This window comes from Oryx dammah, unplaced genomic scaffold (assembly GCF_014754425.2).
Source record: "Oryx dammah isolate SB20612 unplaced genomic scaffold, SCBI_Odam_1.1 HiC_scaffold_11105, whole genome shotgun sequence".
Classification (NCBI taxonomy): domain Eukaryota; kingdom Metazoa; phylum Chordata; class Mammalia; order Artiodactyla; family Bovidae; genus Oryx; species Oryx dammah.
In genome coordinates, this window is record NW_024080498.1 from 2136 (window position 1) to 14490 (window position 12355).

The window sequence follows — 12355 nt, forward strand, 5'->3', positions numbered from 1 at the left end:
AATTGAAGACAGGCTAGATGAGAAATTCAGGCAAGTCTTTACTGGGACCCCTGCTGCAGAATGTGGGAACTGAGAACTGGCTTTCTCAAGGAGGTGGGGTAGCTGGTTCCTTATACGGCGTGAGGATAGGGGTGTGCCCCGGGGGTTGGTGGATTGGGTGGTTTACCAACCCCTTAGAGGGTGTAGTAGGCAAGGAGCATGCGCAGTACCCTGCCCTTGCTCTCCGCTCTGTGTAAGTGGCAGGTAGGATTTTAGGTCTCTTTGTGTCTCCGTGTTGAGAATTTGCCCCATCTGGGCAGGCAGGCGGTTCTTTTTAGTCCCTTATAGTTTCTTTGTATCTTGGTGCCTCTGGCGGAGACTTTTTGTCTAGGTGCAAGCATTGCAGGACTGCAGCAAAGGGTCCCAGATCTCAGGCCATCGCAGTAGACTATACCTATCCACGGTGTCTGCTGCCTGATCTTTGTAGAGTTGGCTTCTCTGAACGGTTGGCTTGCAGAAATTCTTTTTCGGCGTGGTTTGCTCTGCAATCTGTGCGATCGTGTTGTTTTGTTTTTGCTTGTATCTGCGCCTGAGGACTTATTCTCTTGTATTATTGTAATGCAAGTGTAGTTTCCCACCGAGTCGCTGGGTCTGTCTGCGCTCAACGGTAACCCTCGGGGGCACACCCGGATCTTGCGCCGCCGGTGGAGGGTCCGGGAGCCAAGGTTGCGGGCGGTTCCAGCCGCCCAGCCGGGGATGTCTCAGCCTCACTTCGGGTCTGCAGCTCCTAGCCGGCGCTTTCTCTTTGGCATCCACCCTCCCGGCACCAAAGGGAACTTCTCTCCCTCGCGTGGGCCCCAGGTGCCCCGTGCTGTCACTGCTCGGCCCTAGCACCGCTCGGTTCGTGCCGTCGGGTCAGCGTCGCGGCGCCGGGATTCGCCCTGACCTGGGGAATCTATTAACATCTCCGCTGGGAGAAGGAGGGCTGCCATTGTTCTGACACAAGGCGAGCCTGCTACCCGCTGGGTGTCTTGTTGGCGGCGGCACCGTTCCTTCCTCCAAACCCGAAGATTCTCGGCCGCTGACCGCTGCGTCTCAGAGTTTCTCGGTGAGTTTCCCGGCGCCAGGCGCCTCACCTCCCTAAAGAAAAGGGGAGTTGAACTAGAGTATAGACGCCTTGTCCCGAGTTGGTGTGGGGCGCCGAGTTAGAACCACGTCCAGCACCGGTTGGACGCTGGTGAATGTTAACTACAAGTCTTCTTAGAATCGTTCTCCTACTGCGATTTCTCGGGGGCCAGAATAGTTCCAGAGGATTGGACTCAACGGTGATTGAAAATCTATATTCTCTTCCTCGGGCGCCGTCTCCTATAATCTCTTCGTCTCCCTTGGCTAGTGTCTGGCACCCCAGACTCCCCCTCCCTTCGCTGACAGGACTCTGTGTGCGCAGTTGTAGACGTGAGGGCTGTGACTCAGCTGTTACAAAGCTGCGATTCAGAGAAAGGGCCAGCTCGGCTCTGGTGGAAACTACTGAGAAAACACCGGCCCAGTGCACTCGCCCGAGGGCGATCGACAAAACGCTGCCCCAGAGACCCAAGGGTGGCGGCACCCAGCAGGCGGGCACAGTGCAGATCGCAACGTTGTGTCCAAAGGCACACGTCAGTTTTGGAGCTTTTCGAGGATGCTGTCCCCTAGAAACTGAGAACCGAGTTTCAGAAGAGTTTGAAATCTTGAAAGATCAGAGATACCAGGGATAAATGACATGAATAAAGTGGGGTGGAAAAAAAAAAAAAAAACAGACCAGCTGTGAAAACTCCCCTGATGGAGAAAACTGAATGAGGCACGTAAGCAAAACTAAATCGAGTTTATTCAAAACACACGGGTAATTTAACTCAGCCTATTTCTTGCAAGTGCCTTTGAAAGTGATTTTTAAAAAACTGTTGTTATCTTCTTAAAACGAAGTAGGATAATCACTTTAACCAGTCTCCTGCTCCCTGGAAACCCCGAGGGTAATAACCAAGCATTGTAAAGGTCAGTTTCCTCATGTTCACTTTATAAGCTGCCCTGAGACATCAAGGCTCTGAGCTTCACACTAGTTTTGAATTTGAAATCTTCCATTTTGAGAAGTTTGTTTCTTCTTCAATAAAATATTTATATGCAGTAAAGCTCTCTGAACTTTCTTTTAACAATTCTTGTTGTTAAAATAGTGTAGGAAGTAATCTGAAGCTGGTGAGTAACTGCAACAGGTACCCATGGAGCCCATTGCGCTCACTGATTTCTGACTGATTTGAGATCTCAGCTCTTCTCCCTTTGTGTTGAGTTTTCCAGTTCTGTTGAGGGGCCTTTGTGGAAGCTTCTTGGTAAGTCAGTCTACTCTGTTCCAAAAGGGGGTACCTCATGATTCTCTGTGTTTTTTGAGAAATGGCCTGGCAGTGTTGTGACTTTAGGGAATAAATGCAAAGATGGGTTCCACTGGTACAAAACTAGAAATACGATCTTGTGCCTTTGGGGGAAATGGGTCAACTATTGGATGATTTGTGAGGAAATAAAATTTCTATTTCAAGGCAGGACAATAAAATTTAACATAAAACTCTCTTTCCCTTCATGCTCCCCCTTTCAGCCTCCTCATTCCCTCCTAGTGTGCATTCTGTGATACACACCAGCCAGACCTCCTGAAAGAAGGGAATGCCTGTTCCCCAGCAGAGATATTTTCCCCTCTTTTTGTGACCCTAGCAATGCAACTTCTTAAAGATGACCATTCTTTTCCAACTCCACAGGGGGCCATAGTGACGTACTGCTTGCTTTGTGTACCTGGACAATGTACCTTTGGTGAACTTAATGTAAAGTGGCCTTTTGTAAGCTCCTTTGTCTCAAAAACGTATATGACTATGCCTTGGGCTGCTATAGGAGGATCTGTTCTCATAGCTTCTAAGGGTCTATCTCCTGTGTTACAATCCACAGTTTGACTTGAAGGAAATTTTCTTTTGCTTCTTGATTGTTAATTGAATTCCTGTCAATATTTGCTTGGCATAGTTGGCAGGATATAAGAGACACCCAACAGAGGAAGTCTGGACTCTACCCTGAACAGGTGCTTGGACACATGCTCTGCCCTTTGAGCTTAACCAGCTTTTCGGTATTCCTTTTCAGTATTTATCTTTTGAGTAAATTCTCCTGATATTCCGGCATCATTGCTTTAAATTTAAAGTTTAAATGACATCCAAAGTTTCACTCAAGCTGTTTTCCTTGGGACTTGGCGTCCCAGGTGAGTACTGACATTCCCTACGCTGGGACGGGGAAGGGGGGTTGGAGTGAACAAACTTAATTGACTTTTTAATTTTTGATTTAAGTTGGAAAGACTGTGTATCTGTGGTCTGAACAAACCGTTTGCTGGTGAGACAGCCGGCTCAGCTCCGAAGTAAAGGGACCCTTGTTCCTCCCAGCCACCTGGCGTTCTCCAGCGACTGAGAACCTAGCAGAAGTGTCTGAGGGTTAGTCCTCATGAAGGGAGGCAGGGATCCCGCAATCGAGCCGGCTGGGCTGCCGTGGGCTATGTCCACGGCGCAGGGACCCCGGCCGTCCGCGCCTTGTCCGCCCCCGGGACGACCGCTGACCCGCCGGGCTGGAAGCGCCAAGCCGGCCCAGGCCAGCCGCGCCTCCCAGCTCCTCCATGTCCAGCAGCCAGGCAGGCTGGCCGTAGCCGGACCCAGTCGCTGCGGACCCAGTCTGCCTGTCTGCCGTGCCGGCGGCCGCGGGTTCGAGGCCGCCTGGATACCCGAACCAGACCCCAGGATGCAGGGCTTTTCGCTGGAAAGCGGAGCTAGCTCTTCTGCTGCTGGGCTTGCCGGAGCCGCCTAGCCGTCAAGCTGGCCTTGCTGCCTCCTAAGCCCATCTACCACGATGCTGGCGACCTTTCCTGGCTGGCCTCGGTTGCCGCCACCGCCCTGGCTCAGCCGCACAGCAGCCGCCAGAGGAGGGCGCGGGGCCTGGGGCGTACAACCTGCGCCAGAGCGAGCGCGCACACTTGGAGGTGCTCCCGGTGCGAGCTGAACGCCGTTTAGGTTTTCTAGCGCACCGCTTGGGACAAGCGGCTCGGCTGCATGTTCCTGTGCTGGGCGCCTTCAGCGGCTGCACGCCGTTCTCTCCCACCGCAACGCCGCGGGCCTGGGCCAGATGCGCAGCCTCTATTGATACATCGGCCTCCGTTCGCGCATCAACTGCAACATCTCCTACCACGACTAGGGCTACGGCGTCAGCTAGGGCAAGCCCTCCAAACTGATACCGACGCCACCTGGCGGGTGCTGCACCCAATAAGGCGTTAAGTCCTGAGACCATCATCTCCTATGACCCTAGCTTTGGGAAGCACCTACCCCGTGGTAGACCTGACCTCCAGGTATGAGTGTGCAGCTGTAATTCTCCATTCGCCGCTGATATGTGGATTGCGTGTGGCTTTTCCCGATACCAGGAAAACATACTGCTTTGATGTTTTCCCTAGCATTGACAGGTATTTAAAGTCACCTCTGCCATACTTCCGCGGTACACAGGACGAAGTCATGGCCACGTACGTACGAGCGCTTTCCCGGGGCCGTGGAGCCCCTCTGGGTCAAAGGGACGGGGATAATGACATACAGTTTTATACATACAATACCTAGAAAGACTAAGACAGTTCATATTTCAGGAACTTCCTAATTCCTGAATATGACTTGATTTTACTTCATCAACTGTGAACGTGCTTCAACTGGATGGCTGTCATGGGCCTGATAACCACGAGGAAAAGCTCAGCGTTTGGGGGCATCCTAATCAAAGAGCTGAGGACATCTTGGTCTTTGGTATATAGAGGTTCTTCTAACTCACACATCATGTTAAACTGAACAGTTGTGATTTTCAGCTTTGTTGCCTTGTGGAATGGAAAGGAGAGCTGAGTGGGGGGATGGTTTTCTTGTGCTTTAAGAAGGATGCTCACACCCCTTTCTCCACCTTGCCCGTCAGGTGGGAATCATTTATGTAGGACTCAACCTCTCTCCACCAGTGCTCTCTTGGTATTTGACCCTTTCAACCACTGGATTCATAGCTCTAATCCATTGTGAAGCTGTGGTAGTGTAACTGGAAACCACTCTGATGAAAATTACTTTGTTAATTTTTGTTAACATGCTGATCTTCCCCCACACAAATCAAATTAAAGGGTAATTTATTGGAACAATTGTGAACAGCTTCATCAACTGGAACAAAATAAATATAACCGGAGACTTCTTATATAAAAGTAAACAGGATTTTTAAAGCGTGAATTTATTACTAGTCCACAGAGTTTTAATATTTTGATCACCTGATTAGTCTAACAAAGAATCTAGCCCACAGTCCTTCTGTAAAGTCCTCCTTGTAGGCTTCTTTAAAGTGCTGTACATATCTGCAATTACATTGTGCATAGATTGTTAATAGGTAACTTTCTTTTGTCAGGCTTCAACAACAAAACTGCAAATATAGTTGTAATGTAAATGACTGAATACATTTTCTTAATATGTTTTACTCCTATATTTTGCTATTAAAAATGTTAGAACTTTTCTGAGACAAAAAATTACAAGTTTATGCTTTGAAAAAATTATGTAATTAAAATTTCACTAAATTTTTAGTTTAGGAGTTACTTGGGTCTGACACAGGAATTGTGCCAATAAGCATCAGAAGTGTAAAAATACTAAAACTGCTACACTACTTGTATTGGTTGGGGTTTGGGTTTGAGGGGGTCTTTGGTTTTATTGAAATGATTTTCTTCCCCCAATTTGAAAGCCTTAAATATACTGTAAGCCTTAGATTGCTCTCCAGTTGGATTAAGATTGATTGCCAGTTTGTATACTGTTGCTTGGATATGACACAGTAGTTGGTCATGGAATAAAGGATGCATGGCTCAGAAAGAAATTTTAAAAGGAATTCTGAAAAAAAGAGTTTTATGCATGGTGAACACTCAATAAAAATAGATTGAATTCAATCAGGTAAATGAATTTTAATAGTGAAGTTGTACAAAACTAGACTTGTCTTTCCCCTTATTAAGAGGACAAAGCTATCTTGAAATACTGATCTTTTTTGATAAATAGATTGTAAACTTTTTTTACTAACTCTTATGCAATATGTTGTAATTTTTTGTATTTGCCTTTGAAATCTTTTATTGTCATTTTGGTTGAATGACTAAGTGGTGTTTCACAGTGACTATGATCCTAGTTAGCCAAATGTTAAAAATCCTTCTGATATTTGACAAACTTTTTCAAATCAAATTCTGAATAAAGTTCTTTTGACCTCTGGTTAATTTTGGAATGCTTGAATGTGTCCTTGAACATCTCAAAAAGAGATAGTAAACTAATTAGGCTTATTTGATATGCTAAATTACATGGAAAATATTGACAAATAGTGATAAACCTTCTTAGGTTATAAGTGTTCTAGAAATTATATGATCTTCCCTAAAACTTGAAATGTTGTGGTATGTTCTCAATCATTTCCAGTTATCTCAAAATGTTTTATGTCACAGAAAAAGCCAAATTTCCTTGACAGCTGTATTATAACCAGATCTTTAGCTATGTTTTTTGTCTTTTGTCATTTATAGTTATTATCTCACTCTGATGCTTTGACAAAAATCTATGTAGATGACTTGCTTTTATGCTTGTAAACTAATTTTGAGGAGCTTGGTGGGGTACAGTCCTTGCAATTACAAAGAGTCCAACAAGACAGCACATTTCTCATTCATAATCTCAGACCTGCCTATACTCTGATTTTAGATTTTTAATTTTTTTCCTTGAATTTCCTTTCCTTTGTGCTAGCTTGTCCTTGTCCCTAGGATTCCAAAGTTTAGCAGTCCTCTGTTTTCTTTATCTGCTATTTCCATCCATTCCACACCCTATTCTAATGAGCTTTCCCATCCCGTGTGATCAAAACCAGAGGAATAGTTCCAGCAGAAATCTCATGGCTCCTAAGATGCTTAGGCTCTGCTTCCAGCATCATTGGAACTGGCGATGGTGGTCCCTGGGGCAGAAGCTGAACTGTAATGCTTGGAAGTGTCCAGGACACTAGAGTGTCCAAGCTCAGTTCGCAGAGTCAGGAAACTCAGGCCGATGATGAGATCCCTCATCAACAGATCTCCTCCACAGCATCCACCTCTTCTGGGGACTCCTTGAATGGATCCTTATGACTCTCGGGAGTGGGCTCTAGGCTGCTTCTGTACACTGCCACTGGATATACCGTGTTCTGGGTCTGTGTCACTGACAGTTTGCAATGCACAAACTCACAGAGACCTGAAAACAAATCTCACTCGAAGTCCTAGAGGTCCCAAGAGAGTGGACTCACCCCGGGATAGGATCAAAAGGTGACACCTCCTGGCCCCCTCATCCTAGATCATCCTTTAAGTGTCCCCTCCACCCACTAACTTCCCAGGTGGCGCTAGTGGTAAAGAACCTGGCCGCCAATGCAGGAGATGTAAGAGATGTGGGTTCGATCCCTGGGTTGGGAAGATCCCCTGGAGAAGGGCGCAGCAACCCTCTCCAGCATTCTTGCCTGGAGAATCCCATGGACAGAGGAACCTGGTGAGCTACAGTCCATAGGGTCACAAAGAGTCAGACAAGACTGAAATGAACTTACCCACCCCCCACAATCCCCATTACCATTTCCCTGAGCAGGACCTGTGCTTCAGTCTCTGCTCCAGCACTACTAGTACGGTGCTCTGTGTCAGCTGGTCTGAGAGCTACGCACTGGAACAGAACTTCCAGGCTGTGAGCTGCAGGCCTGGGATTGCACAAAAGAGTGGCGAGCATAAAGATCATCAGATTCCAGACCTTGCCCCAGTCACTTCTCTTGGGATCGTGCTTGCATGCATGCATGCTCAGGTTGCTTCAGTCATGTCCCACTCTTTGTGACCCCATGGACCAAAGCTCACCCTCCATCCATGGGATTCTCCAGGCAAGATAATGGAGTGAGTTGCCAGGGGATCTTCCCTGTGTTCCCCCCATTGCAGGGGGATTCTTTACAGCTGAGCCACCAAGGAAGCCCCCTTTTGGGGATCACCTGAATTTAAATGACAAACTGCTTTCCAGTCTTTACGAGTTTCTGAGATAAGGCTCAGAAACCAGAGCACCTCCAGGTGGGGCAGTAGGCCACCAGCCCCAGAACGGATGCCCATGACCTGCCAGAGGCGCCCGCAGGAAAGGTGGCCACCAGTGATGAGGAGCCCCATTGCCACTTCCATGGCACACTCCCTCAACAGGTGACATTGTTTCTTAGGATGAACAAGTGGAGTACTAAAACACAGATGGCTTTGCCCTGCTTCCTGCTCTGGGAGCCACCACTGTGTGTCCCAGTGTTGGTGACAGCAGATGCCAAGAGTTGAGGCCTGTAAGAATATGGGCTGTCTCCATCTTCTGTTTCCAGAAGTCTGAGATTTCCACTGAGACCTTTCACTGGGTGATCCTCTGCTCTGGATATTATAGCAACATCCCTCTGCTCACATGATGGCCAGTGTTGTGTTTAGAAAAAAATATGTGCCCATTTTCCCCCACTCTTTTGATAAAGTTGCCCATAAACGTGAGATTCTTCTTTCTCAGGTTGATTTCTACTTTGGTTGTTGGAGATGGAGGAGGTCCAGGGGTGGAGGAGTGAGTGTGGGTTGTGGGGCTGGTATTCTCAGGATGCGGGGAGGGTGGTTCTGTCCCCTGGGCATACAGAGATGGTCAGAGCTTTTCAAAGTCGCAGACATGCACTGGTCATCCAGAAGATCCAGTAGACAGGATCTCTGAGAATTTCACTGAGTCCACTGTTACCGTTCAGTCATGCCTGACTCTTTGGGACCGCATGGACTGCAGCCTGCCAGGCTTCTCTGTCCAAAGAAGTCTCCAGGCAAGAATACTGGAGTGGTTTGCTATTTCCTTCTTTAGGGATCTTCCTGACCCAGGGATCAAACCTGGCTCTCCTGCACTACAGGCAAATTCTTTACCAACTGAGCTGTCAGGGAAGCTCATTGAGTCCAGGGCCCCAACTAAGTCTTCCTGCACCTCCTGGAGGCCCAGCTTTCCTGCAGAGGGGGCTTTTTGAGATGTTCCAGCTGCTCTGGCATCTCTACCTCACTTCTCTGGCTTCTTAATGATTTAGGATCAAATTAGTAGGCTATAAATGTAAAGGGGTATGGGCCAGACCTCTGATCCTGACTTTTGTGAGGATCATACTCGCATGGACTTCTAAAAACTCTTTCCTTCTTTTGGTGCATGGGCTGGGGCCCTTCCTACCTCCAGGCTTGGTGTGTGTGAGAGGAGGGCATCAAAAGTGGCCAGTGGCAAAGGAGATCCAGCTGTCTGTCTCAGATTCAGACTACAAATCTGGGACCAGAATGAGTGCGGGTAGGATTCTGGGTCAGTGAGTAACCTGCCTCTTAAATAATTTTCTTTCTGGGTCTAGCTAGAGAGTTGCTCTTCCATCCAATGGGGACAGAATAAAGGGATAACCTGAGTAATAAAATAACTAATCCCACTAGAGAATTGCAAGTAAAGAAGTAAGTATGGAAGACATTTGTGAGTGAACGATTACTCAAGAAAGCAGGTCTGCTTAACTGCAAAACCAACAGGCTTGCTTAGCAACAAAACCATGTAGCAGAAGTGTAAGATAGGCACCCATACAATAAAATAATGGTAGCTTGAGACCCATATCCTGTGAATTCAGTAGGTTAATGACCCCTAGGACATGCTCTCTGCACACATAAAAAGCAAGAAGTTATGAAAAGATGACATTTCAAAGTGGAAGACTCTCATTGTACTGAGACCTGAAACAATTTTTCCACAGTGCCATGACAGTACTGGCTTGACCATGTAAGGACAAGAAAATTCCCCTGCCCAACCTGGAGGAGCAGAGAGGATGAAAACATGATATCCACTTAAAATGAGGAAGAAAGTGGTTTGCTCCCCTTCCCCACTTTTCCTTTGATTATAAAAAATGTAGCTCACTAAGTTTTCAGGGCATGGCTCCTTCTTGCCCACCCACCTGTAAGCCTCACAAACCTCCATTGTAGTAAATACCTTCTTCTCTATCACTTTATCTCTTGCTGAATGCTTTCTGGGCTGAGACATAAAGGACTGAAGGAACTTGGAGCCCCCAAAACACCACCTAGTGGTTTCAGTTTCAAGGCCTCTGCATCCCCTGTTCCGCTCACCTACCACCAATCCTGGTCCATTACCATATACAGACTACTGATGCTCTAATCACTGAGCTACTTTAATGACCAGCAAGAATCAGAGGAGCTCCTGGCTTTGTCCTGGGATTCTGTTATTTAAAGTAATACATAGGGATTTCCATGGTGGTCCAATGGCTAAGGCTCTGTGCACCCAATGCAGGGGGCCTGGGTTCTATCCCTGGTCAGGGAACCAGATCCCACATGTCACAGAGATGAGTTCACATGCTGCAACTAAAGATCCCCCATTCTGCAACTAAGACCTGGTACAGCCAAATAAATAATTTTTAAAAATTAAAAAAATAAAGTAACACATATAAAAGAAATAAAGCATCATTATTTAACTGTTTTATTTATTTCTTGATGGAAATACATGTACAAAGGGAAACTTAAAAAGTTCCAAATGAAATATTGTGGGGAATTTTTCTTCTTTTTACTTTTTTTCTCATTGAAAAATCATGATCAGTAGCAAACAAACATCCTGAAAATACCCTGAGTGCAGAAAGTAAACTTTAAAAGTATTTATACATTTCATTCAGGGCATCTAGATTTATTTTTATAAGGTTGGTTAAATAAATAAGATTGAAGTAAGTCAGTAAGGATGAAGATAAGTGTCTTTCATGCCTTATTTTATACCTTCTAAGTAACAAACACAGCACTCAAATCACTTACACAGGAGATTTATTAGAGGAAGGAGATAACTGGAATTTGATGGAAAAGGAAGACAACAGACATCAGACTGAACATCCCTCGGGAAAAGAGTCTGAGAACCACACTGCAAACTGGCCCCCCAAGAGAGACACCACCAGAGATCCAAAAAGAAAAACATTGAATCAGAAGACTCACTAGCTGTTCTCTTTGGGACCATGCAACTGATGGCACGTGGTAGAATACTAGGTCATTCCAAGTATTGATATGTGGGGTACGTATGCATAGAGTAATCTGTAATCCTCATGCACTACTTCCTGATCATAAATGCTGCATTGTTCCCAAAGAATCATCTGGCAGTACTCCCTTAAATTTGGTTGATGCATATTCCATGACATGCCAATTCTGCTCCTGAGTACCTATCCTAGAGAAATTGTCTCACTGACCAATAGAGATGATTCCATATGGTAATGACAATAATTCTGTATGGTAATGTCTTAGCAATCTGAGTGTCCCTGGGGTACAGTGCAGGCTGAAGTATGACAGAAGCTCATTAGAGGGGAACAGGCAAGAGAAGGAAGCAGCAGATGAAATTTTCATACAGAGATTTTGCAAACTGGCAAACAAGTGAAATGTAATGAATAAAATCAGAATAGAACACATTTCCTTTTACATGAATATAGAGGCATGCAGGAAAATATTATAATGCAACATTGAAAAATATTAAAAATACACACTAAAAATACAATAGTTATTAATAGAAAAAATTACACCTAAAGGGGAGCAGACAAATAAGAATCACTTATGATAGAATGGCAATAATTACGAATGAACAGGATAGGGGCCATACAAACGACATGATTAAAAACACAGTGTTCACTCAATTCAATGTGCTCTGGGAAGTATGAAAATCAGGGCAACCAGGTTGGTTAAGAACCCACCTACCAGTGCAGCAGATATGGGTTTGATTTCTGGTGGAGGAACTAAGATCCCACAAGTGGCAGGGCAACTAGAGAGACTTTGTGCTCCAAAACTACGCAGACCTTTCACTCTGGAGCCCACAGAGCCACAAGGAAGACCTGAAAAACAGTGAAAGTGTTAAGAGCCAGGTTCTCTCTGCAACTTCATTGGCCTGTAAGGAAGACCCGGTGCAGCCATAAATAAATATATTTTTCTTAAAGAAATAGAAATATCAGAATTCTAAGTGGGTACCGCGCTCTCCTTTTCCCCACCCCTACATGATCACTCTGTTCCTCTTTTCCCTTCCTGATATGAAAGCAAGAGGACCTGGAATCTCAGCCCACCTCCAGCATGAACCACCTGTGGGTTTTGCAAAGAACCAACCTGGCTGAGCCTGTCTCTAACACCAGGCCATCCTCTCTCATCTGCTCAAAGAAGAGAACCTGAAGTGTGATTTGACCAATTGTGCCTCCCAAGCAAAGAGGCTTCTTCCAGTGAATGGAAACTACCAGGGACCCTCATCTTCTCCCCTTCCCCTCCTTTAACCCAATCACCAAAAACCACTCAGAACTTCCATGCCCCTCC

General features: G+C 46.0%; 1 pseudogene; it reads left to right on the forward strand.

Annotated features, from left to right (window-relative positions):
• The first annotated feature begins 3525 nt into the window (after window positions 1–3525).
• On the forward strand, window positions 3526–4669 carry LOC120860577 (annotated as a pseudogene).
• The last annotated feature ends 7686 nt before the right edge of the window (window positions 4670–12355 follow it).